A 23,077-nucleotide genomic window follows, 5' to 3' on the forward strand; every position below is an offset into this window, starting at 1 on the left:
AGTCCGGCACTATAACCACTCGACCACCACAGCGGCACGTTACGTATCGCAAACAGTCACGCTCGCCCGTGTGTTCATCTTTCGAGTGAGTCACGCTGATCGGAAGAGACTATAAGGGAGAATATTGTCCGCAATCCACATTACGTGTGTGGACGAAAGCGAAAAACCATCAGCTCAATTGTAATAAAGTGAAAATAAATAAAGCTCAAAATTTTTGCTCGTAATCTGAATCATCACTCGTTAACCGAGTCAAAACTTTTGCTCGTTATGCAAATTTCCCGTTAACTGAAGTTCCACCGTAGACCCAAGCTAGAAGACCAGCACTCTGAGCACGATTTCCTCATCGGTAAATGTTGAAATTTTCTCAACTTCTTCTTGTCGTAACCTATAATTCGAGATCCTTAAATTCAACATCATATATTTGCCGACTAATCGAATTATTTGACCCCCTGAACATTGGGACTTCCTAATGTCTCATTTACTTACAGCCATTTTACATCTTCAAATTTTCATTTCCCATCATTGGTTCAAGTCATGCCTAACCGGGATCTATATCTCAAATCACATGACGGTTTTTTTTTCTCTAAAGCAGGTATAACAGTTACAGATGAAGTTATCTCCGAAACACATTGAAGAATCATTTCGGTACTTATTCATGCAATAGACATCGATAACGAATCTACAAATTTTCCACGGACCACGTATCACAGACCAAAAAAAATTTTTTTTTACAGGGGAAAGTGGGGGGGGGGGAGGGAGGAAAGAGGAAAAACTGATAATACATAAAAGATAACGGTTAAAAAAAAATTTTTTTTTGACTCATTTCAGGCTGATGTTTACACATGGAAACATATTTTTTCGGAGAAATTTAGATGAAATCTATGAATAATAATATTTCGCGTTAAAATTTCATCAAAATAAATGACCGATAAGAGACGACAAACAACAACAAAAAATCCATTTCGCAAATGCAAAATCAATTATCATTTCCGAGATTTACGAAAAAAAAAAAAGTCAACAAAAAAAAACATGCCGAAAGTGAAGCTTTCGAAGCACTGCCCCCTGGCGTCGAATCATGGAAACGACTCGAAAAGCCTCTCGGTTTCGTTTCATTCGTTCAAAAGCGCTTTTCTTGTCCTTCCGCGAGGACGTTCTTCTTTCGGGCTCTTCTTTTGGATTGGTTTTTAGCTCTTCTTAATTTTTTTTTCTTTTCTGGTTGTTTGGTCCGGCTCATTCTTACTATTATTATTTTTTTTTGTGGTGGCCGTCATCATCATCATCATCATCGTGGTTTGAACTTGATCTTCGGAGACAGACCTTGTTTCTCAACGTGAGTTCCGTCGTCCTACCGTCGTTGCGCCCCGGTACTTCTTCTTCATAATATTAATATTCATACCGGAGGCAACGATGTGGTCTGGATTAAGATGACCTTCACTAATAACAGGTAATATTATCATGATGTTAATTTAAATTTTTTTTATTGTATAGCAGGTTATGTCAATTATATCTGTTTTCTCTTCAGACGAAAATTTCAATTTTATTGGGTTTTTTTTCTTTGTACTCTAAAAATTCCAATAACAATATTTTTTGAAATGCACGTGATTTTCATTAAACAATATATTTTAACTATTTCATGTCACCTTTGGGGGATCATTTAAAAAAATCGTTTTTGTCATGCCGTGGTTTTGTTATAACCGTAACCTACAATGATTCTTACAGGGATTCTAACCCGTAGCTGCTAGGAGGTCAACGCGTTAATCTTAGATTTGTTTTATGTCACCTTAGGTGTATATGGATTTTTTTCTCTGTCACTGTTAGTAGAGCAGGATTTATTTTTTTCTTGCAATTTATTCACACTTATCAGTGATATAGGATTTCTCTTTCCTTAGCAGTGATGGGATTTTTCTCATTAACACTTATCAGTCATGATTTTTTTACTTGTCATCACATATCACAGTGATGGGGTTTTTTTCTTATCAATATCAGTGGTTTTCTGTCACTTGTCAGTGATAGGAGTTTTCTTGTTACAATTTATCAGCGATGGGATTTTTCTTGCCAACAGTTATTAGTGATGCGGTTTTTTTTTTGTCACAACTTATCAGTGATAGAATAGGATATGATAAGATTTTTCTTGTCAATATTTATCAGTGATAGGATTTTTCTTGCCGAACTTTAGTGATAGGATTCTTCTTGTACAACTTTAGTGATAGGATTTTTCTTGCACAACTTTAGTGATAAGATTTTTCTTGCACAACTTTAGTGATAGGATTTTTCTTGCACAACTTTAGTGATAGGATTCTTCTTGTCATAACTCAGTGATAGGATTTTTCTTGCACAACTTATTAGTGATAGGATTTTTCTTTCTAATTGTTAGCAGTAATAGGAATTTTGTTGTTAACACTTATCAGTGATAGGAATTTTTCTTTTCAACACTTATCAGTGAAAGGATTTTTCTTGCACAATTTATCAGTGATAGGAGTTTTCTTCTTAACACTTATCAGTGATGGATAACACTTAGCAAAGATAGGATTTTTCTTGTCAAAATTTTAATGTAGGATTGTTTTTTGTGAACTTATCTGTATTATTTATTTTATTTCACAATAGATGTGATGGGATTTTTTTGTCACTGAGTGTAGTAGGAGTTTCTTATTGTCACTATTTTAGTATTACTTATTTTTTGTCACTCTTAGTGTAGTATATAGAGTGAATCTAAATTCATTCGACCAACTTTAAAAAGTGATATAAAACACCTACAAAGGCATTTTTAGTCATAGAATGTGTGTGCTATGGATGACTTATCAATCAATCGAGGGTGAATATGCACCTTCGCATCGGGTGAAAGTTTGGTTTTTGTTGGTGTGAGGACCATCAAGGTCATGTTGCGCCAAGCCATGCCAAGCGAGCGGTATAACAACTTGTGATAAATTTTGAATTACCCAGGTTACACCACGAAGAGACCTACCACAAGGTCCAACCACATTTATGAGTGGTCTTACCCATTGGCGTACGCAAGGGAAGGGGTGGGTTGAAATTCTAACCCCCAAGCCGAGATTATAGTGTTATTTTGCAGGAAAAAACATAACCCTCCGCTTGAGAAGAAAAAAAATTGAAACCCCGCCCCTGAGAAAATGTTCACTTTTGTGAACTAATGCGCCTATGTTCACTTTATAAAGCAAGCGAGCTTGATTGTATAAGACATTCTAAAAGAAAAATCAACAGGCCACCCCCCCCACGTAAAATTTCTTTTGTACAGGGTGCAATTTACATACAGATCATTGGCGTACTCAAAGAGGAAGGGGGTCGACTCGGGATTTATTTCCGTTTCGCCCAATCAGATCTGTACTGATGGCGGTGTCCGGTTGACGAATTTATCGAGAGGTGGGTCAGGAATGTATCTATGAGTCATTTTAACTTTTAGTGCTAAGCCCTGGTGGCAGAAGGCTATCGATTAATATCTTTAGCATAAACCCCACGATTGACATAAAGAAGGTTGGCACCACCCCTCGAATCAGACCTCATTAGCACTCGACTCGGGAATTATTTCCGTTTCGCCCTGCCAAGTATTTTACTAGGTAGAAGAACTGCAGCGTCTGGTTTACGAAGTTAACCTGTATACCCTTCGGGGTGGGTCAGGGATGTATCAATGAGCTCATCTAAACTTTGATACTTCTGGTATTCTAGTAAAACCATCTTACCTCTCCAGAAGACTGGACCATCCTCTTGAAATAAAACATATTTTTGCTTCTAGTCACCCTTAGCCTAGCGAGATTTTTTTTTTTTGCCATCCTGAATGTATAGACATTTGTTGGTCATCCTTACTGTAGTGAGACTTTTTTTTTACTACACCAGGTGTAACGGAATTTGCTGAGCACCTTAGTGTAGCGGGACTTTTTATTTGCTACACCGGGTGTAACGGAATTTGCTGAGCACCTTAGCGTAGCGAGACTTTCTTTTTTTCTACACCAGGTGTAACGGAATTTGCTGATCACCTTAGTGTAGCGAGACTTTTTTTTTTGCTACACCAGGTGTAACGGAATTTGCTGAGCACCTTAGTGTAGCGAGACTTTTTTTTTTTTGCTACACCGGGTGTAACGGAATTTGCTGAGCACCTTAGTGTAGCGAGACTTTTTTTTTGCTACACCGGGTGTAACGGAATTTGCTGAGCACCTTAGTGTAGCGAGATTTTTTTTTTTGCCACCCTTTTTCATCACCCTAAATGTTTTAGGATTTGTATAGACACCAGTTGAATAGGAATTTTTTCCTGCCAGTAATGAAGTAGAATTTTGCCTATTATTCTTAGCATGGCAGAAGTTTGTTTCTTGTCCCGCTAAGTGAAATAAGATCTTCTAAACTTGTCACTCACGGTGATTGCAGTGATTCTTTTTTTTTTTTTTTTGTCACTGTAAGTACATTAGGTTCATATTATCTTTAGTGAAATAGAATTTCTTTCTCACCAGTAAAGAAAATGTAGGAACATTCACCCTCCTGGACACTCAGCAAATCATGATTCGTCATCGTCTCTAGAATGAAACCTCACCGAAAAGTCAATCATTCAAATATTGAATCCTACAAATAGGAAATTTATTTTTATTTAAAAAAAAAAGAATACATAGAAGGAAATTAACAAATTAAAAAAAAAATGGCGGCACATTCTACGCATTACACAGAATTTGCCTCCAAAACGAGGGGCGGATTAATCCAATTGTAACGCTAGTAGATCGTAAAAAAAGACGCTGCGAGAGATCGTAATCGTAACGTAAGAACGACGTCTTCAATGAAGTATTAAGTCGAGAGAGAGAGAGAAAAAAACGAGCGGAAAATTTTTATGGGCAGAGAAAGAGATGAAGAAAACAACTCATGAGGTCAAGAATCAATGTTCTCGTTAAAAAGTATTCACCTCACTTCATTACGAGGAGGGAGGGCACGCGCCCCCCCCCCATCATAAAAAGTCAAGTTATTATCATTATCATTACCCTTTTCTTGGGCTTATTATGGGCTATGAAAAAGGTGGTGCTTCCTTCCTTGCTTCCGGGAACACATTCCAAAATAATTCTAATGAAAATTGAAGAAAGATGATGAGAGAAATTGAAACTCATTTTGGAAATTTGTCAGCAAATTTCTTATTGTTTTTTATGATTTACGGAAAATTCACCACCAATAATTCACCGATAGTTCGTCATGTGAGTTGGTAAATGAGCTAGAGCTAAAAAGCAAGTGAGTGAGTGACCGAATGAGTGACTCACTCACCTACTCACTCTGTCGCTCATTTTCTCACCTGCTCACTCACACATTCATTTTCTCACCTGCTCACTCACTCACTCATTTCCTCACCTGCTCACTCACTCATTTCCTCACCTGCTCACTCACTCATTTCCTCACCTGCTCACTCACTCTCTCATTTTTTCATGTGTCCACTTACTCGTTCATTTTTTTATCTGCTCACTAACTCGCTCATTTTCTCACTTACTCATTTGCTTGCTCACGAACTCCCTGATTCATTTGATCAATCACTTACATGCTCGTTTACTCACTAACTTGTTTACTGACTCACTCACCTACTCACCCACTCATTCAGTACTTGTCAATGAATTGTTTGGCGGTGAATTGTTTTGTCGGGGGTGAGGAATTGCGGGAAGGTAAATTTTTCTGGTGGTGAATTGTTTTGTCTGGGAATTGAGAGGGATGGTGAATTTTCTTGGCGGTGAATTGTCTTGTCGATAAATTGTTTGGTGCTGAATTGCTTATTAGTTCACGCATGCTGTAAGAGGGTCTTGTACCGCAAGTAGAACCGACTTACCGTCTGCGTAAATCTTTAGTTTTTTCATCATATCTTTTAGCTGCTTTTATAGCTTCAAAAAAGTCTAACGCTATGTTTCTTGGACCGGTGGTTGAAGAACACTGCGTTAGAGGACGCTAAAGTTTGGCAATAGAAAGCACTCGTGTTGAATCTTACTGTGATTTGAGATTTACCTCTCGGATCAACCGTGGATCCAGAAGGGGCACGATGGGGTCGATCACTCCTTCCAAGAACAGAAAATTTGTCTGTTCTGGAAAATACTGGATGATGCATTGCAACACAATACGTCATTTTTCCGACACATCGCCCTGCATTCGCCTGCAGCCGCTCCATCCTCAGCTGAAGATGTCCACCTCCACTCCATTCGCAGTTGAAGATATCCGCTTCATCTTTCATTCGTAGCTGAAGATATCTGTCTCGGCTTATTCGCAGTTGAAAATGTCTACCTTTGCTTTATTCGAATCTGAAGATGTCTGTGTCCGCTTTACTCGCAGCTGAAGCTATCTGCATTGGCTTCCTTCGCAGCTGAAGATGTCTGTCTTTGTCCATCCGTAGCTGAAGGTGTCTGCCTTCACTCAGGTACGAATCCAGAGGAGCGGGTAGGAACAAACGCCCCCCCCCCTATCCCGAAGAGCCTAATAATGTAGGAAAATTTGTCTATCCCGCAAAAAATACGGGACGATCAAACGGACTTACACAATTCGCCCCTCCCATCACATCGACCTGGAACCGCGCTGGTCTCGGATCCATCACGCTATGAGCATCAGTTATCCTTAACCATATAAGTAGAGACGGAAACAGTAAGAACAAAGGTAAAAAATGAATCAGAAATATATCGATTTCACTCTCCAATGGAGTTCAACGCACTGGAGGAGAGATCGATGGCTCTTATCGAACCTTTAATGAAATATTGGTGGAGATCGTAATGCGTAATGAATGAATGAAAAGAGGGGTAAGATTTCGATTTTCTTGCCCGATACCGAAGAGCCCCGGATCGATCCCATTTACCCTTTTATCACTAGGTTAAGAATAAGAAAAGAAAAAGAAATATAAAGAGAAGCAGAGAGAATATATAACTCATCTCTGGTTGTTCTCTTGATACCACCGAGTGTAAAATTACTGGTTTGGTAAATCCGAAACCTGCTATTATATTTCAATATCTTCTCATGGGAACCTCAAATTAATCCCTTTTCTCCATTGGGTGCAGAAGAAGGTTCTTCTCGAAGACCTGGTGCCGAAATTAGGGTTAGGCTTGGTTTTTTTTTTTTTTTTTGTTTCCATCCAAGTTATGGGAAGATTAATGGACGTAAATCTCTTCGTGTTTGTCATAACATGGCGATTATTTGCTCTACAAGTTGTTGTAGATAATGTGTTTCTCGTTTGTATCCTTACAAAAAAAAGATCTACTTTTTTGTTAGTTATTTGGTAGAACATTCTCGCTACTGTCTTGCGCCCTAATCGACTTCACTGAGATCGTTTATCCTCGACTGTTGGGAGAGAGGGTCGTTGTTCGATAATCATGTCGATGATTATCTTGGACCTCAACATGAGAATTTTTTTTTTCAAGCTTTTTTATCGGAGGCATTCTTATGAAAATGACAGGGAGTGATTTCACGTCACCCAGATTACCATATCCTCGTTTATGATTCAGATTCAAGAATTTGTACCCTATCAGAATGACGCAGAAGAATTAGGATCTACGATTTCAACTGAATTTCGAAAATGAAGAATGCCTTCACGTCTAACCAGGATTTGCAGCGGGTACTCCAGTGATTAGAACTTCACACCACGGGTGCGCAAACTCCTTCTCGCGAAAGAGGTTCACACAAAACGATAAATGCCTGGATTGGAAACATTTTTTTCACAAAAATACGGGATATCGCCAAAAAAGTTATCAAAGCAAGCAAAGAGTTTCCAGTTATAGCCGGAAATATTGTCAAAGGCAAGACACTAGTTGGTCAAAAAAAAAAATTAATTAATTAATGAAATTTAAATTTGCTAGTAAAAGACGAAAAAAAAGTCACAGTCCAGTAAAGTTGTCAATTCCAACCAAAAAAAAAAAATTGTCAGAAACCACTAAAATTGCCATCTATCGCTAAAATCGATGAAAAATTGCCGATCGTGTAAAATGATAGGTACTGGTATCAAAATGTAATTCGCCAAAATAACGTATGTTTGACAAATATGTGAGATGAATACGTTTACACATGACTATAATTAATTATGATATAATTATAGTCATAATTGTCATAATATAATTCATGTCCCATGAAAATAGTCTTAATTCTTGATTTCAAAAATTCCACTAAGCCTCTTTGAAAATAATAGAAAAAACGGCACATTTCATGGAACATGGCACATGGCACAGGAATATCCCGTAAAACACAGGTCATATGTCTTCTACCCTTTATATGGAAGTGTCTGGCGCGGGAAAGACAAAAATACCGCATATGTGGCCCGCGGACTGAAAAGGTTGCGCACCCGTGCTTTACACCATGGGTAACTGAGAAACATAAAAACCCAAAGAAACTGAAACCCGCAATTCGGAAGAGACTTGAAACATTTCAGAAATCCAGCCTTTCCCCCACTTCTTTGGAAGTTGAAATTTTATCCCACGGGATTTCACAACTAGCATTGAAGACTGTTATCAATATTTCTGAAGCGATTCATATATAAGCAAAAGACAGCCGTATCCTGTTCTACATCCAAACAGACACCTCCAGAATCTGATATTTTGCGCACCATCAAAAAATAAGAAATGTCGAAAGCCATACATACATATACACTTACCACACCCCGTTATAGCGTCTCCCCCCCCCCCCCGGATATCGTGCCAAACCCAGTTAACGCCACAAACTTTATGTGAACAAATCTATGAATAGTGAATAATCGGGTTAACTTGTGATTCGATATAACGCAAAACACGTTATAGCACCAGAATTCTGCAAAACAAATGGTTGCGTTAAACTGAGGTTCGGCTGTAGCAGTTTCTGGTCTTCGAGCGCTAGAAATACCACATATCCCGCATATTGAAAAAGTTATGCACCCATGAATTAACGTTTCGTAGTAAAGACTTTCTTCTCCAGAAATTTATTGTATGGGTCCGCGAGCGGCAGAGGTACCGCGTATCTACCCCCTTACTGAAAACGTTGTGCCACCCTCATTTAACCACTAGCAGTGAAGACTTCCTGCTCCAAAAATTTATTGTTGGGGGTCCGCGAGAGGCAGAAGTACCGCGTATCTGCCCACTTACTAAAAAGGTCCTGAATTTACCACTCGTAGTAAAGACTTGCTGCTCTAGAAACTTATTGTGTGGTTCCGCGAGCTGCAGAAAAATTACATATCTATCCCACGGTATGGAAAGTTTGAACACCCCTGATTTAACGTTTCGGAGTAAAGACTTCTTGTTCCAAGAACTTTATTGGATGGCGGGTACTTGCGCCATCTCTCTACAACGAATTGAAACAACACAGGAAAAAAAAAAATAGTAACCAGGTTAACCATAAACCCAAAGTTTGATCATTATAGAGCCCCTTGAAGTCGCATAACCATCCATCGATCATTAAGAAAGGTTGGACGGAACTCTAAATAAAGTACAGTCATTTGCATCTTCAGCTAAGAGTTGAATCTTATACTCTTGAATATTGTAGAAGACGAATTGTATCAACGCATCATCGATCAACTTGGAAAGTCATTTTTCCTGTAAAAAAAACAAAACAATACTTTGAGATAATACAAACACAAAAAAACAACAACAACAAAAAATGCCGTCACGGCCTGTCACTAAAAATCGCGTAACACGTTTCACTATCAATTAGATTCGATTGATGAAGTTCCCTCTCGATAAACTTTCACATCCGTTAAGCTTACAGTTGCGTAAACTGTTTAAAAAAAAGGCGGGGGGGGGGGGGGAAACGCTTACGCCAGATATTTTTTTGATGACATCGCAAATTCCATATGATGGCGTATCCGAGCGTGAAACATTCATCTTTGATTTTTCTTCGGTAGGCTCATGGAGGCGAGCGAAATCGTCATGGTGAACACAGATTGCAATGATTTAGGACGAAAAAACATGTATGTATGTTTTATTTGCATGAATTCACGGCGATTCTATTTTTTTGGGGTTTCGAAACCGAGACCGTAACGATGAATTCCACGAATTTGTGTAATTCATAAACATACACGCTATTCCGATAGCTCTAGTCTCGGAAAAACTATCGCGTAAGTTCAATGATATCCGTTGAACGGAATCGGTTCTCTCTTAACGATAAGAACCGGGAACTGTGTGTGTGTGTGTGTGTGTGTGTGTGTGTGTGTGTGCGTACGCGTGTGTGGTTCGGCAGTCCCAATTAGAACCCCAATCACGAATCTTAAGCTGGTTAAAAGTGAAGTCAACTGGGACTGAACAACGTACTGCATTGAGGAATCGTGTAACATACTCCCACGAGAATTTTTTCTCATGCATGGATTAGGACAGTCCTTCTGGCTCCTTCAGGGGGAGGATTATTTCCAGATCATCCCTTTTAATTGTGTATCTGGATCACACAAGCTTTCTCTGAACAATACGGAAGTGCCATTATTATGCCACTGGCATCATGAAGGAAGCATGTGAAGATTCCTAAGCTTCTAGTGCTAGTTAGATCTAGGTGTATGTAGGTTCCTAACGATCAGCCGTTGATCTTAGAATATTCTGGCAGGGGAGCTACAAACGTTTCATTTACATCGGGGATGGATATCCTTGGTGACGAAGGGAGGAACGTAGTTGATGAGATCTTTTTGGTTGTTAAGAGGATGCGCCTAGATCTCAGTCTAAGTCGATACGATTTTCTCGGTTATTCAGGGATGCTTAGGCCTCATTACAAGTCGATGACACGTCTTTTCGTTTGCTAAATGAATTACTAGGTCTAAGTACTCTGATTTCTAAGTCGATGAGATGTTCTCGGATATTCAGGGATGCTCAGTCCTCATTGCAAGTCGATCAGATCTTTTCAGTTGATAAAGGGAAGACCAGATCTCAGTCCAAGTTGGTGAGATCTGCGCGGTTGCTCAGAAAAAGCCTATGTCTCAGTTAAAATTTATGCGATATTTTTGGTTGTTCAAGGGATATCCGAAGATGATGTCACTCTCCGCTATTCCGCTATCCGTACAAAGATTTTTGTGAGCTTTGGCCTAAATTAGGTCCGACCGTCCATGTACGGTCCCGTTTAGTGCACACGAGCTCCAAGGAAAGATTGAGATATTCGCTGCCTCTGTAGTCTAGGGCGTTCACCCGGAAAGTGAAAGGACGCGGGTTCCCCGCAGGGACAGTTGAATTTTCTCTATTTCCAAAATATATTTTCGCCTCAGCCAGCAGTTAAAAATCTTTGTATGTTCAAATATTGCCTAGGTCTTAGTCCATGTCGATAATATCTTCTCGGTTATTCAGGAACGCTCAGGCCTCAGTGCAACTCGATGAGATCTTCTTGGTCATTCAAGGAGGATCATTGAGGGATCTTGCTGCTGGTTGGCTTGTGGCTTGGTGTGGGTGGTTTGCTGGTCTTGGATGTCATTTGATTTTTCCACCGTGGCCCACGTCTCCTGAGACGGACCAACTTACATCCCCTAGTGGGACAGAGCGGGGGTCACGGTTGGTCTGGTGGTGGTGGTGGTGGTCATTCAAGGATGTCTAGGCCTGAGTTCAAGTAGATGAGATCTCGGTCATTGAAGTACGAATGGGTATCAGTCCAAGTCGATGGGATTTTTACTATTATCTCTCTAGAGATGGTCACACATCGGTCAGTGTCTAGAGTCTCATGAGAGATCAATGTTTTCGTCTCTTCAGATATAAATGAGTGCTCTTCTTGGCTTTACAGAGATGTGTGCACCTCAGTTAAGGGGGCACAGGATTGTTGAAGTGATGTGATATTCTCGATTGTCCAGACATTACTGAGAAATATTCTCAAATTATGCTATTTAAGGATGACTGAGTCCTGGTACGAATCGAAGAGATATTCTCGACGGTATATAGACTGCCGTTGTTTGAAGGTCAATAGTATCAGACACCCGCGGTTTTAAACTCATGTCCACTGGAAGTGCCGTAACTAATCCGGAAGAGTTGCGCGTGAACACGTAAAAGCTAGGACTTCTTGTTTTTAGACCAATCGCAATTTGATTCCTTAAGGGCCTCCTCACACTAGGATACTCAAATTGAACTCGAGTTGCCTCACCTTGAGAGTTGAGTTTCCCGTTCTCCCTCACACGGTGCTACTAAAAAAATGTTCAAAGCCCGGGAAAATGTGTTAAAACGACGCAGTGCTTTTAGTTTACCTGTTTATCTCCCTATGCATCATGAACCGGGGTAAGAAAAAAATTCAAGGATAAAGAAATAATGTGTTACGCCTGCCCCAAAGGAAAAAGGATAAAGAATGTTTTAGGTCTGCCCCTGAGGAAAAAGGATAGAGGATGTTTTAGGATTTTTCTTGAGGAAAAAGGGTAGAGGATGTTTTACGCCTGCTCCTGAGGAAAAAGGATAAAGAATGCTTTAGGTCTGCCCGAGTAAAAATGATAGAGGAAGTTTTAGTTTGCTCCTGTGTGAGGTCAATGAGATATTTTAGTTTGCTCCTGTGTGAGGTCAATGAGATATTTTAGTTTGCTCCTGTGTGAGGTCAATGAGATATTTTAGTTTGCTCCTGCGTGAGGTCAATGAGATGTTTTGGTTTGCCCCCCTAAAGACAAAAAAGAAAACATATCTGCTGTAAAGAAAACATGTCAAACTCTGCTCCGTTAGGACAAAGGATAAAAAAATGTTTAGGTATGCCCCTGAGAACGGAAGTTATTTTAAGCATACTCCTGAGGACAAAGGGCAAAGATTTTATGTCTGCTTCCAAGGACAAGGGAGAAAATATGTTTTAGGTCTGCCCCTGAGGACAAAGAAAAAAATATGTCTGATGTTTGCTCCTACGAAACAAAGAAAGGTATCTCCCGTTTATCCCTTAAGAACGAAGGTGTCTTTAGTCCCTGAGGACAAGGAAAATGTTTTCTTAAATCTGCTTCTGAGTACAACTGCCTTCCCAAGTTTGCTCCTGTGTACAAAAGACTTCTAAAGTTTGTCCCCAAAAATAAAGGTATCTTTGTTAAGATTGGGAATAGAGACAACATCTCCTACTCTTCCCAAGTTGTTCTCAGCATCATTAATTCCAACTACAACCAATCCCAAATCGACGCCAGACATCTGATGAACGCTATATCGATCGAGACCACATCAGTTCCGAGTCACCTACTGATGCCGCCGGTATTTCAGCATGACTCATGGAACTTCCTGTTTTGTCGACGGCTGTTATGGTGAGAATCAATTTTCAAGATGATGGAAGATAGCACGTCTGTGGCACATCACTCTGTCAAAAACTGAAGATAACGCCGTTTCTCCAAGATGGGAACGCAGAGTGAGAGTACATACAGCACGGTCGCGGTGTTTGTCATGCGAGTCATTCCTTGTCCTTTTGATTGAATAAAAAACCACTTTCCCATTCGTTTCCCAGGGCTTTTTTTTTCCCGCTATTATTATTCCGTCATAGTTATGATGTACTGCGAAATCGAGGTAAAATCCAACCAATAGTATATGTGAGGGGTAAGCAAGTGTGTTGTCGTCTTCCCGCAACCAGTCACCATTATATGAATGCGTGTGGTGCGGTCGCGGCGGGAGGAAGCAACAGAATCACCTTGAATTTGGTCATGGAACTGTGACATTGACGCGTTATGGATGGTGGCGACTCTCGCTTAACATACACGCACTTGTTGTTGTTCTTGTTTACTGTCGACCCCTTCATCTTAAGATGTCCTTCTTTTTTCCCCCAGTTCGTCATTTCTGCTCCATATTAGGTCATTGCACTATTGGCTGCTGCTGTTTCCAACCTACTCTTCCTGTGGCGCGAAAAAAAAAAAACAACGTCCACCACATACATATCCCTCCTCCTGGCTGCCATCACCGAGCAGCAGAAAAATGGCTATTTAATTGACCATCTGTATCTCCTGCCAAGCATGAAGTGGACTTTCACTATCAACGCCGGGGTTTCTGCCATTTGTCATTATTTGCGGAGGAAAGTGCCCAAATTACCCTGGGTCGGGTTCCCCCCCCCCCGCTTTTGCTTCAGTGGGTAAAGGCAAACGTTGCGTCGGATGGATCATTGTTGGCTCTCCCCGTATGCTTGGTAGCCCATCGCGTTGTGTAACTTCCTACTGAGATTGAGGTCTCCTTCTATAGTGAAGAGCAACCCCAAATCCCCGTATTAACCCAGGTTTAAACATATTCTAAACTAATTAGAAGTTTATTGAGAGACTTGAAAATAATTACGTATACTCCCATTTAAATTTACATTGAATTTATTTACATTATTATGATGATTCATTACAGATTACACAGGTACATGCACATTAACAATTAACTTTTTCAGTGATGTGGAGGAACATATTCTAAAAACATGACAATACATATTGAGCACCACTTACCCCATCAAAGATCCTAGACCACAATTTCTTCGACGTCATCCTTCTGTCCTAAGATTCCTATCCCTCTGATCTAACTACCAAAAACTCTCTCTTAGTCTGCGGAATTCTCCTCTCTCTCCGTTAAAATCTCTTTATATTTTGATTGATAATTTCAACTCCACCTTTTTGCGCTATTTCAAGACTTTCCATTCGCTCATCTTGAAATTCTCTTTTCCCGTCTGAACCACTTTTTAGTATTAAACATAATTTCATTGGCCCATCTCCTTCTCTGGGAAAATCTCACATTCCCATAACCTTTGACCCTACCATTTACTTTAGATCCGCTCCACGTCCATAGAAACCGTCTAGACGCACATTCCTTCGTAAATCAATGCATTTGACCAGCGACAAAGATTAGCCTTATCTTATTTTTCATAAGATTTCCAGTGCCACGGTCTTCAGCTTGACACGAATATTATTTTACCCACCTAACGTTCTCAACTAGGGTACCGTTTTATTACATTTCCTTCATTATCTCCGACTACATACAACTGCATTCCAAAATATAGCTTTTCCCATAAATTCAACAGTCTGTCTCCTGGGATTAAACTTTCCCATCACATGCGATTCACTATTACCCAAAATTTTGCCTCCTGACCTACATTCTTATACTATAGTAGGTTTCTTTTACCTTCACTGTAACTTCTTACTTTTCTTTCTTTTTCTGCTCGTTTTTCCATGAATCACTACTACTATTATATAATATCTATAAACTATTTCGATTTTCCCTAACTACCATCAATTAACTCATCTCGTTAAGATTAACTATCTTTAATTAACTCATCAAGTTAACATTCCTCCCCTTGCCGGAAAAAATTTGCTCACAGCAAATTTTCAATCCTCTCAGCCTGGGACTAGTTAACTACTGAATCATTCCTCCTCTTCCATTTACCCTTTCATCATATTGTTGATTTGAATTGAAACAACAATACTGTATACTATACTAGGCTGGGTTGGGGCAAGTCATACTCAAAAACATATAACTGTTTCATGATAAACACAATCATACTTATATCATTCATTTTACAACACCATATAATGCAATTCTTTCTATAACATTTCAAATATTTCAGCTAGAATGATTATTACTTTCTACCTTCACCACATATCGACTATGTTCATGCAAGTACTAAAATTATTTGACTTCAAGGTCCACAAATACTTAAGGGTTACATAAGTAATAACATATATTCTTTCAAAACATTAAAATATTAAATTTACTAGCACATGAATAAATATCCCTCAACTAAAGCTTGCAATTAAACATAAATGATAAACAGAAAATCCATTTGAAAAATAGAATATGTGATAGGACAACAGATCTCGCTAGCATCATCTTCCAATGGGAGAATCATAAGGTGAGTCTGCTTGTACCTAAATAAATCATATATACAATGACCTTCTCCATTTCTTCTTATCGTCTACCTAGAGAAACAAGGGTAGAACAACTGAAAATAAAAATAAATATCGTTAGAAATGTCATTAAGATAATTCTTGAAAAGTGTGACAGGAATGTACTGGGAAGTCCATTCCAACCGGAAAACCAACGATCAGGAGATACTTGTCCTGCGTAAAACTGCAATGTAGTTAAATTCGGATGCAACAGTTCAATGTCTGCAGCTTCTAAGCAAAACGACAGCGGCTGGCAGGTATGTACGGTACGGCCATAGAGACATAGCTTGTCGGAAATGCACCTGGTTTCCGCCTTGAATTCAATCATCTGTTTAGTGGGTGTAGATTGTAGTCTCAGAGTACTAGTAGCGACCTCGATTCGTTCAAACTTGACAGTCACCATGCCCTCAGCACACGTCGAATATGCCATGAACGTCATTCTGGCGAGTGGCGCACAGGCATAACAGCCAGTTGTCGTGATTTCCTCACTTTGAAATTTAGGACACACTGTTCTTCTTTCAACTACAATGTTATAGTTGTCAAAGATGAGTTGCACATTCACAGGTTTGGTGAAAAGCAGCTCCGATTTCAACTGCTCATTTTCATCAATGAAATAATAATGATAGCCTATGGTGCGAGGAAGCGCAGCGACTTTGCTATCAATCATACGGTTGAGCGCGGAATTCTTCATGTCACACCGAAGCAACTCCTCATATGCACTACACACGATGCTACTTTCCGCGAAAATGAAAGTTTTTGTTAGTGATGCATTTGCTTGAACCTGCCCGATTGCGTTATCTTGAGGCACCCCTGCTGGCGAAACATATTCCATATATGCTTCACGTTGTTTCCCGACACGCCTAATGAGCGACTTCTGTATAAGTTGAGTCGGTTGATCATAAGCTCCTAGAACTTTTATTTTTATGCCGTTCGTTGTAGACATCGCGTAATTCATCACAGTGGCTTGTGATGTTCCGTTCATACTTTCCTCCATTTCGAGATCGTATGAGCAAGTATACCCTGTAATCGCCCTGATTTCGTAGGTACGGAGATAGTCTGGAACTAGAAAAGCTCTGTAAAATAAACAAGGCTGCGAGTCTATTATATGACACGACGATGAACCTCCATCAATCGCAATACATCTGTTAATTCCCGGAAACTGTTTAGATTCCGTTGTTTCGGCTGAGAACCTTTTACCAGAAACACAGTGTTCTCCCCAACCGCACATAACATTTTGAGGACACGCTACCTGTGCTACCGCCTTCAATTCCGTGGGAAATGTAAAGTACATCCTCTGAGTATTCCATGAGCATCTAACTTTATTCAGTTTGATACTCAATGAAAATAAATTATTTTTATTTTCATCCTGAAACCATAAACAGTGAGTGTAATGTAAATTTTCTAGTGTCACCGTCGCTTGAGTGGTCATTTTACATGATTGCGCATCGTGAACATCTTCACACTCTGCCGTAGTCGATTGCACGATTAAATGATTATTGCATAGGGTTGATGAGGGTTGCACCATAGCAAATAATGCTATTAGTACCAGCATGTTCACTGCATGCTCTGGCATCCCTACACGGTTAAGATACTCTTGCGTTTGTTGTACTGAGTTTCGCAAACGATTTCCCACATGGGCACCTCCTATCATCGTAATTCGAGCCGTTCCTTTAATCAATCGAAATATCTGGTAAACAACCACCACTGTTGTTTTTACCACTTGGAAAATCGCCACCAATGCGGATTTTAAGTAAATTATTGTTATTGAAGCTAACAATATACACAGGGTGTAGACGAAATATGCTGCCGTTGCTGGAAGACATTTCAAATGTTGAAATGCTGCTATACAAAAGAAACACGGTAACTTTCTGCATATCGTACGACCATTGACGTGCAGCTCCTCTCGTATCGTGTGACCGCCTTTTTCGGCTACGAAAATAAATCGCAATGTCCCTGGAAAACGAAGAAAGTTTTCTGGAACTACGGCTTGAGTAGATATGAAATTAAAGTGAATTATTGTTTCCAGGCCCTCTTTACGCACGATCAAAAGTCCTGGAGATGACACTGCCACTATAGGATCATGAAATTCCAAAGTTTCACCATTCAAGGTGAATATGGCCTCCTCTTCATCAAGTAGCGACCTTCTATGACGTTGATGTGTTTGTGAGTATTCTAATGGGTGCTCACAAAACGTCAAAGATATAACTCGGGGTTCATCAATTCTTTTAACACCGTCATAATGAAATATATTGGATCGACCAACCTTAATGTGGCAAAAGCATGCTGATTCCCTACTGCAATTTACCTCTTGGCAATACTCGGCAGTTCCATTACAAGGCAACTGAGTAGTGCACGCACAAGGAAATCCATCCTTATCACATTCGAAGATTCGTGACGTTCCAGTTAATGATGCATTTTGTGATATTGTGAACAGGCGAGGTGTAATGAATTTCTCCTCCGTTAGTGGTGACCAAATGTAACTAATCCACTTTTTCTGGTCACACTGGCTACATAGCTTTGAGATAGCACAACTATTTCGTGGGAAATACTCGAGGTATTCTTTGGGGACCGCATGGGAACACTTCTTAGTTCCTTCATTAAACAAACAATATTCTGCGTTGTGTTTGAGCGCCATCACTGGTAATAGCGCCAGCACCAAAATCTGAAATTAATTGAATGCGTTTTTTTTTTTTTAATGGAGAAGTCATACTCAACAAATCCTGCCATGCTTTCTTAGTCCCTCCACATCACTGCATTAAGTCAATTTAATATTACTATTCATTAAATTAACATGATTTACTTTAAATTTTCTTTGGATTTTTTTTTTTTTCTCAATTCCTCACCTCAATGACATTTAAGAGTTTACTCGCCAATTTATCAGCTAATCGGTCCAGCACCGTTTTTTCCGACTCTTGTGATGCACTAGGTTGTGCCATCCAAGCAAATAATTTATCAGCAATATTCATATTATTGCTACTCGCATCATTACTAGTTCCACCTTCCAACTCTCCATCTCCAGCAGGATTGGTACTTTCTGCCATCCTGTCAATAGAATTCAATTTTTTGCACTCTACCATACACATTGCGCGCACGTAAATTGTAACGTGTTGCCTCTGAATTTGACTGAGTATCAGCCACATTCGCGGCAGTTAAGCTGCTTTCGTTTTCGGTTTCATTTACACTACACGCGTCATCAATAAAAGATAACTGTTGGGGGTCTACGTGAAAACTTTCTGGAGAGACATGGTTTCCCAGCTGGTTTCGGGTTCCCCCCTCTGCATTCGGAGGCAACTGAGTCTGTCTTCTGGGGATTATGTACGAATGCCATAACTCAGGCAGTTGTAACTCCCCCCCATTGGCTTCATTTTCTTTTTCCTCTTCGTCGTCTGAATTTCCCCCTGCACTTACGATTTCTACTTCTGACCTGTCCTCCACTTGCGACTCATTTTCCCTCATTTCAGGAAATGGGTCATATGGCCTATGTAATGATACTTTCGTGAGTCTATCCGAATGGACCAGTTGAATATCTTTTGGTTTATGTACGTTTTTTATTCTAAATAACACTGGAGATTTTTGTTCAATGATTCTATATGGTCCCGTGGATAGCCTACATAATTTATGAGACACCCCTCTTTTGGGTTTCCCCGGGGTAAATAAATATACGGAGTCACCTAATTTTAACTTCTTGTCAACAGCCGTTCTGTCGCGATACTGCTCTTGACGTTCTGCTGCTTGCAGCATGCTAGAACGTACAAAATCATGTGCTTTCTGTAACTTTGGCAGCAGCTGCAATACATATTGTTCATGCGCATAATAATTAAAAACAGGTGGTTCTTTTAACAATTCCCCTGCCGTTACCATATCTCTTCCAAAGAGGACAAAATGTGGTGTTTCCTTTAACACCGCATGAACAGCACTTCTATAAGACATTAAAACATGGGGTAACATATCATCCCATTCTTCGGTTTCCGTTATCATGCACGCTAAGGTATGCGTAATTGTCGCATGACTCCTTTCATTACTGCTATTTGTCTGGGGGTGCAATGCTGAGGTAGCTAAAGGTTTGATCTTCAACTTCTCAAGCATGGCACGAAAAACTGACTTATGCAAGTTTGCACCTCTGTCTGTAAGACAAAATTGAGGCCGTCCATATCGTGCAATAATTTCGGAATAAAATGTCTTCGCTAACGTTTCAGATTTCGTATCTGGCAATGCTATGGCTTCAATAAACTTAGAAAAATTGTCCATCATGACCAAAACATATTTATTACCCGACATAGTTACGTTGAATGGTCCCATAATATCTACCGAAACTAGCTCAAACGGTTCGGTTGGAATAAAGTTCCGTTGCAATGGTGCTTTCTTATTTGGATTATGGCTTCGTCTTTCTAAACAAATGCGACAAGTGTTAACGTGAATTTGACAATCTCTATAGTATCCCGGCCAAAAATAATGACTACGCAGTCTTTCAAATGTTTTGTCGAAACCCATGTGACTACTCAAATTATCATGAATTTCTTCCAATATTTCTTTTCGCATTAAAGTCGGTATTACAATTTGTTCAATATACTCTTCTCTGACAGGCCTAATGTCTTTTGAAGCATAATGGCATAGCAAACCATTCTTCATAAAATATGCCTCAACCATCTTTTTGACTGGCTCTGCATTAGCCGAAGTTAACATGTCTATAATTGGTTTTAAATGTGGGTCCAGTTTTTGCGCTTCGCGTATTCGATTTTCTAACGAAGTCGAGTGAGTTTCGACAGTATTTATCTGTCGACTTAGACAATCGGCGACGACATTGTCACGACCCGGTTTATGAACAATTTCAAAATCGTATTCTGACAAATTCAAACACCATCTCGTCAATCGCGGATTATGTGTTTTAAGGTTAAGCAAGTATTTCAATGGTTTGTGGTCACTTTCCACAGTAAACCGTCTACCTAATAAATAAGGTCTGAAATAATTGATACCCTCCATAATGGCAAGTAATTCTTGTTCAATTGCTGGATATTTCTGCTCAGCCGGTTTAAATTTTCGGGACATGTATGCAATAGGATGATTTCCCTGTTCATACCGTTGATATAGACAGCATCCGATTCCTATCTTACTGGCATCCGCCGACATTATAAAGTCCATATTAAAGTTAGGATATGCTAATAACGGTGGATTTCGTAATGCTTTCTTTAAATACTGAAAAGCTTCTTCTTGACTCCGACCCCATGTAAATGTGATATTTTTCTTAGTCATATCCGTAATAGGTTTTGCATAATCCGAATAAAATGGTATAAATTTCTTAAAGAAATTACACATTCCGAGGAAACGTCTACAGTCCTTGACTGTGCGGGGTTGTGGAAATTCATCGATTGCTTTTACATTATCGGTATGTGGACGTACACCGTTTTCGGAAATGACATGTCCTAGATATTTAATTTCTTTCTTCAAGAAATCACACTTTTTCGGTGCTAATTTTAAGTTATACTTTTCAAGCAATTGAAAAACTCGCTCTAATTTCTGGATATGGGTTTCTATATCAGGACTAGCTATCAAAAGATCATCAATGAAACAATGAATATGTTCATCATGTAATTCCGACAATAAACTGTCAGCTAGACGCTGAAATGCTGCCGGTGCTGTTTTTAACCCCATTGGTACAACATTGTATTGATAACACCCTTCTTCATTGCTGAAAGACAGATGTTTTCTATCATTCTCATCAATTTCGACCTGATAATATGCACTACAAAGATCAAGACTACTAAAGTATTTAGCGCCATTTAACTGTGCCAAAATATCCTGAATTAACGGAAGAGCATATTCATCCGATTGAATCGCTTCATTTGTCTTACGAAGGTCAACACACAATCGATACCCGCCATTTTTCTTTCGTACCATAAGAGTGGGAGCTGGATGACTACTGACACATGGTGAAATAATTTCACTCTCTAACATATCGTTAATTTGCTCCCTTAATTCCGCTCTTAAATGATACGGAGTTCTATATCGTGGGGATTTCTGTATCGGCGTACCATTCCACGGTATTTTGTGCTTTGCCAAAGTAGTTCGCCCGATTTCCGTAACATCTCTGGCAAATACATGTGTATATTTCAAGAGCAATGGTAATAATTTTCTTTTTATTGCCGGTGATAAATTATTTAGGTCAAAATCCTGTTCCGACAGTCTAGGCAATGTCTTTTTCCTTAATGGAATTGGAGCCTCTCTAACATCATCTTGTTCCGAAATCGTCCCAGTTCCCAATTTTGTACCCTTATTCACATGCCTGGGCTGTTCAGACATATTGGAAATTAATATCTGAATTTTCCCAGTCTCGTCAATTTTTCCCACTGAGTTTGCTACCCACAAATCACTCAGCTTATTGTTTCTTGGCGTAACCTCTATTTCACTTCCATATTCAAATCCTGGCACATTAACTGTAATCACTTTCTGAGTACGCGCAGGCACCCAAATTTTATTAGGCATTACTAAATTTACACATACATTTTCTGCCTGCGACACTGTAGCACACCCTGAATTCAATAGTTTTATTTCTGTAAACTTATTCTTTAACATGCCCCTTTTGACATCAAAAACAAAATCTCCCTTTTGGAGAAAATCATAACCTAAAATCATCTTATAATCCCTACTCAGCTCATACTCGGAGACATATACTTTATGATTCACTTTGAATTCTCCCAAATTTATAGGTATGCTATAACACGCTTCGTGTGGTAACGTCTGGCCAGTTACACCACGAATTTCAATATTTTGATTTCTTAATTGACGACACTTCACAGTACACATTATATTATTCATAATACTAGAATCAATTACACTAATACAAGCACCAGAATCAATAAGAGCACAAAATTCTATATCTCCGACTTTCACTGTCACAATCGGTAGAGGAAAACCCCTAACCTGATTTTGTTGAATCCTATATACAATGTTTTCTTTTCTATTTACATGTCTTCCCCTACCCCATGACCGTCACTTCCGAGGTCGGAAAACCTGCTGTTTACAAAACCCTGTCTCTCCCCTAGTGCCCCAGTTATTGGAAGAAACCTGTCCCCTACGAAAATCCTGCTGCTGACGGGGATTCCCTCTGCGAAAACAATTTCGCAATAGGTGGGTGGTTGACCCACATCCAAAACACGCGAGATTCCCTCTCGGCTGGAAACCTCGACCCGAAAATCGCGGAGGCACCTCAAACCTCTGCATATTACGTTGAGCTGGAAGTGGGGTAGTTGACATTTGTGGTGGGACCCCTCTTCCCCTACGAGCAAGGACATTTCCTTCTTTTACTTCTCGTAATTCTTGAGCCAATTTTTCCATTGATGTACGCTGGAGCATACTTTCTTTCGCTAC

The 23,077-nt window shown here is 39.6% G+C and overlaps 1 protein-coding gene across 1 annotated transcript in view; it reads left to right on the top strand.

Moving 5' to 3' along the window:
* Window positions 1–1,118: 1,118 nt before the first annotated feature.
* LOC149086265 (metabotropic glutamate receptor 3-like) overlaps window positions 1,119–23,077 on the top strand; it is an 89,666-nt gene continuing 67,707 nt past the window's right edge. Inside the window, exon 1 of the mRNA XM_089232286.1 lies at window positions 1,119–1,444. The gene's annotated coding sequence lies outside the window, so the exon portion shown is untranslated. The remainder of the gene's footprint in view (window positions 1,445–23,077) is intronic.

This window comes from Pholcus phalangioides, unplaced genomic scaffold (assembly GCF_987345545.1).
Source record: "Pholcus phalangioides strain wild (caught in Gottingen) unplaced genomic scaffold, Ppha-v1.0 ptg000005l_1, whole genome shotgun sequence".
Taxonomy (NCBI): domain Eukaryota; kingdom Metazoa; phylum Arthropoda; class Arachnida; order Araneae; family Pholcidae; genus Pholcus; species Pholcus phalangioides.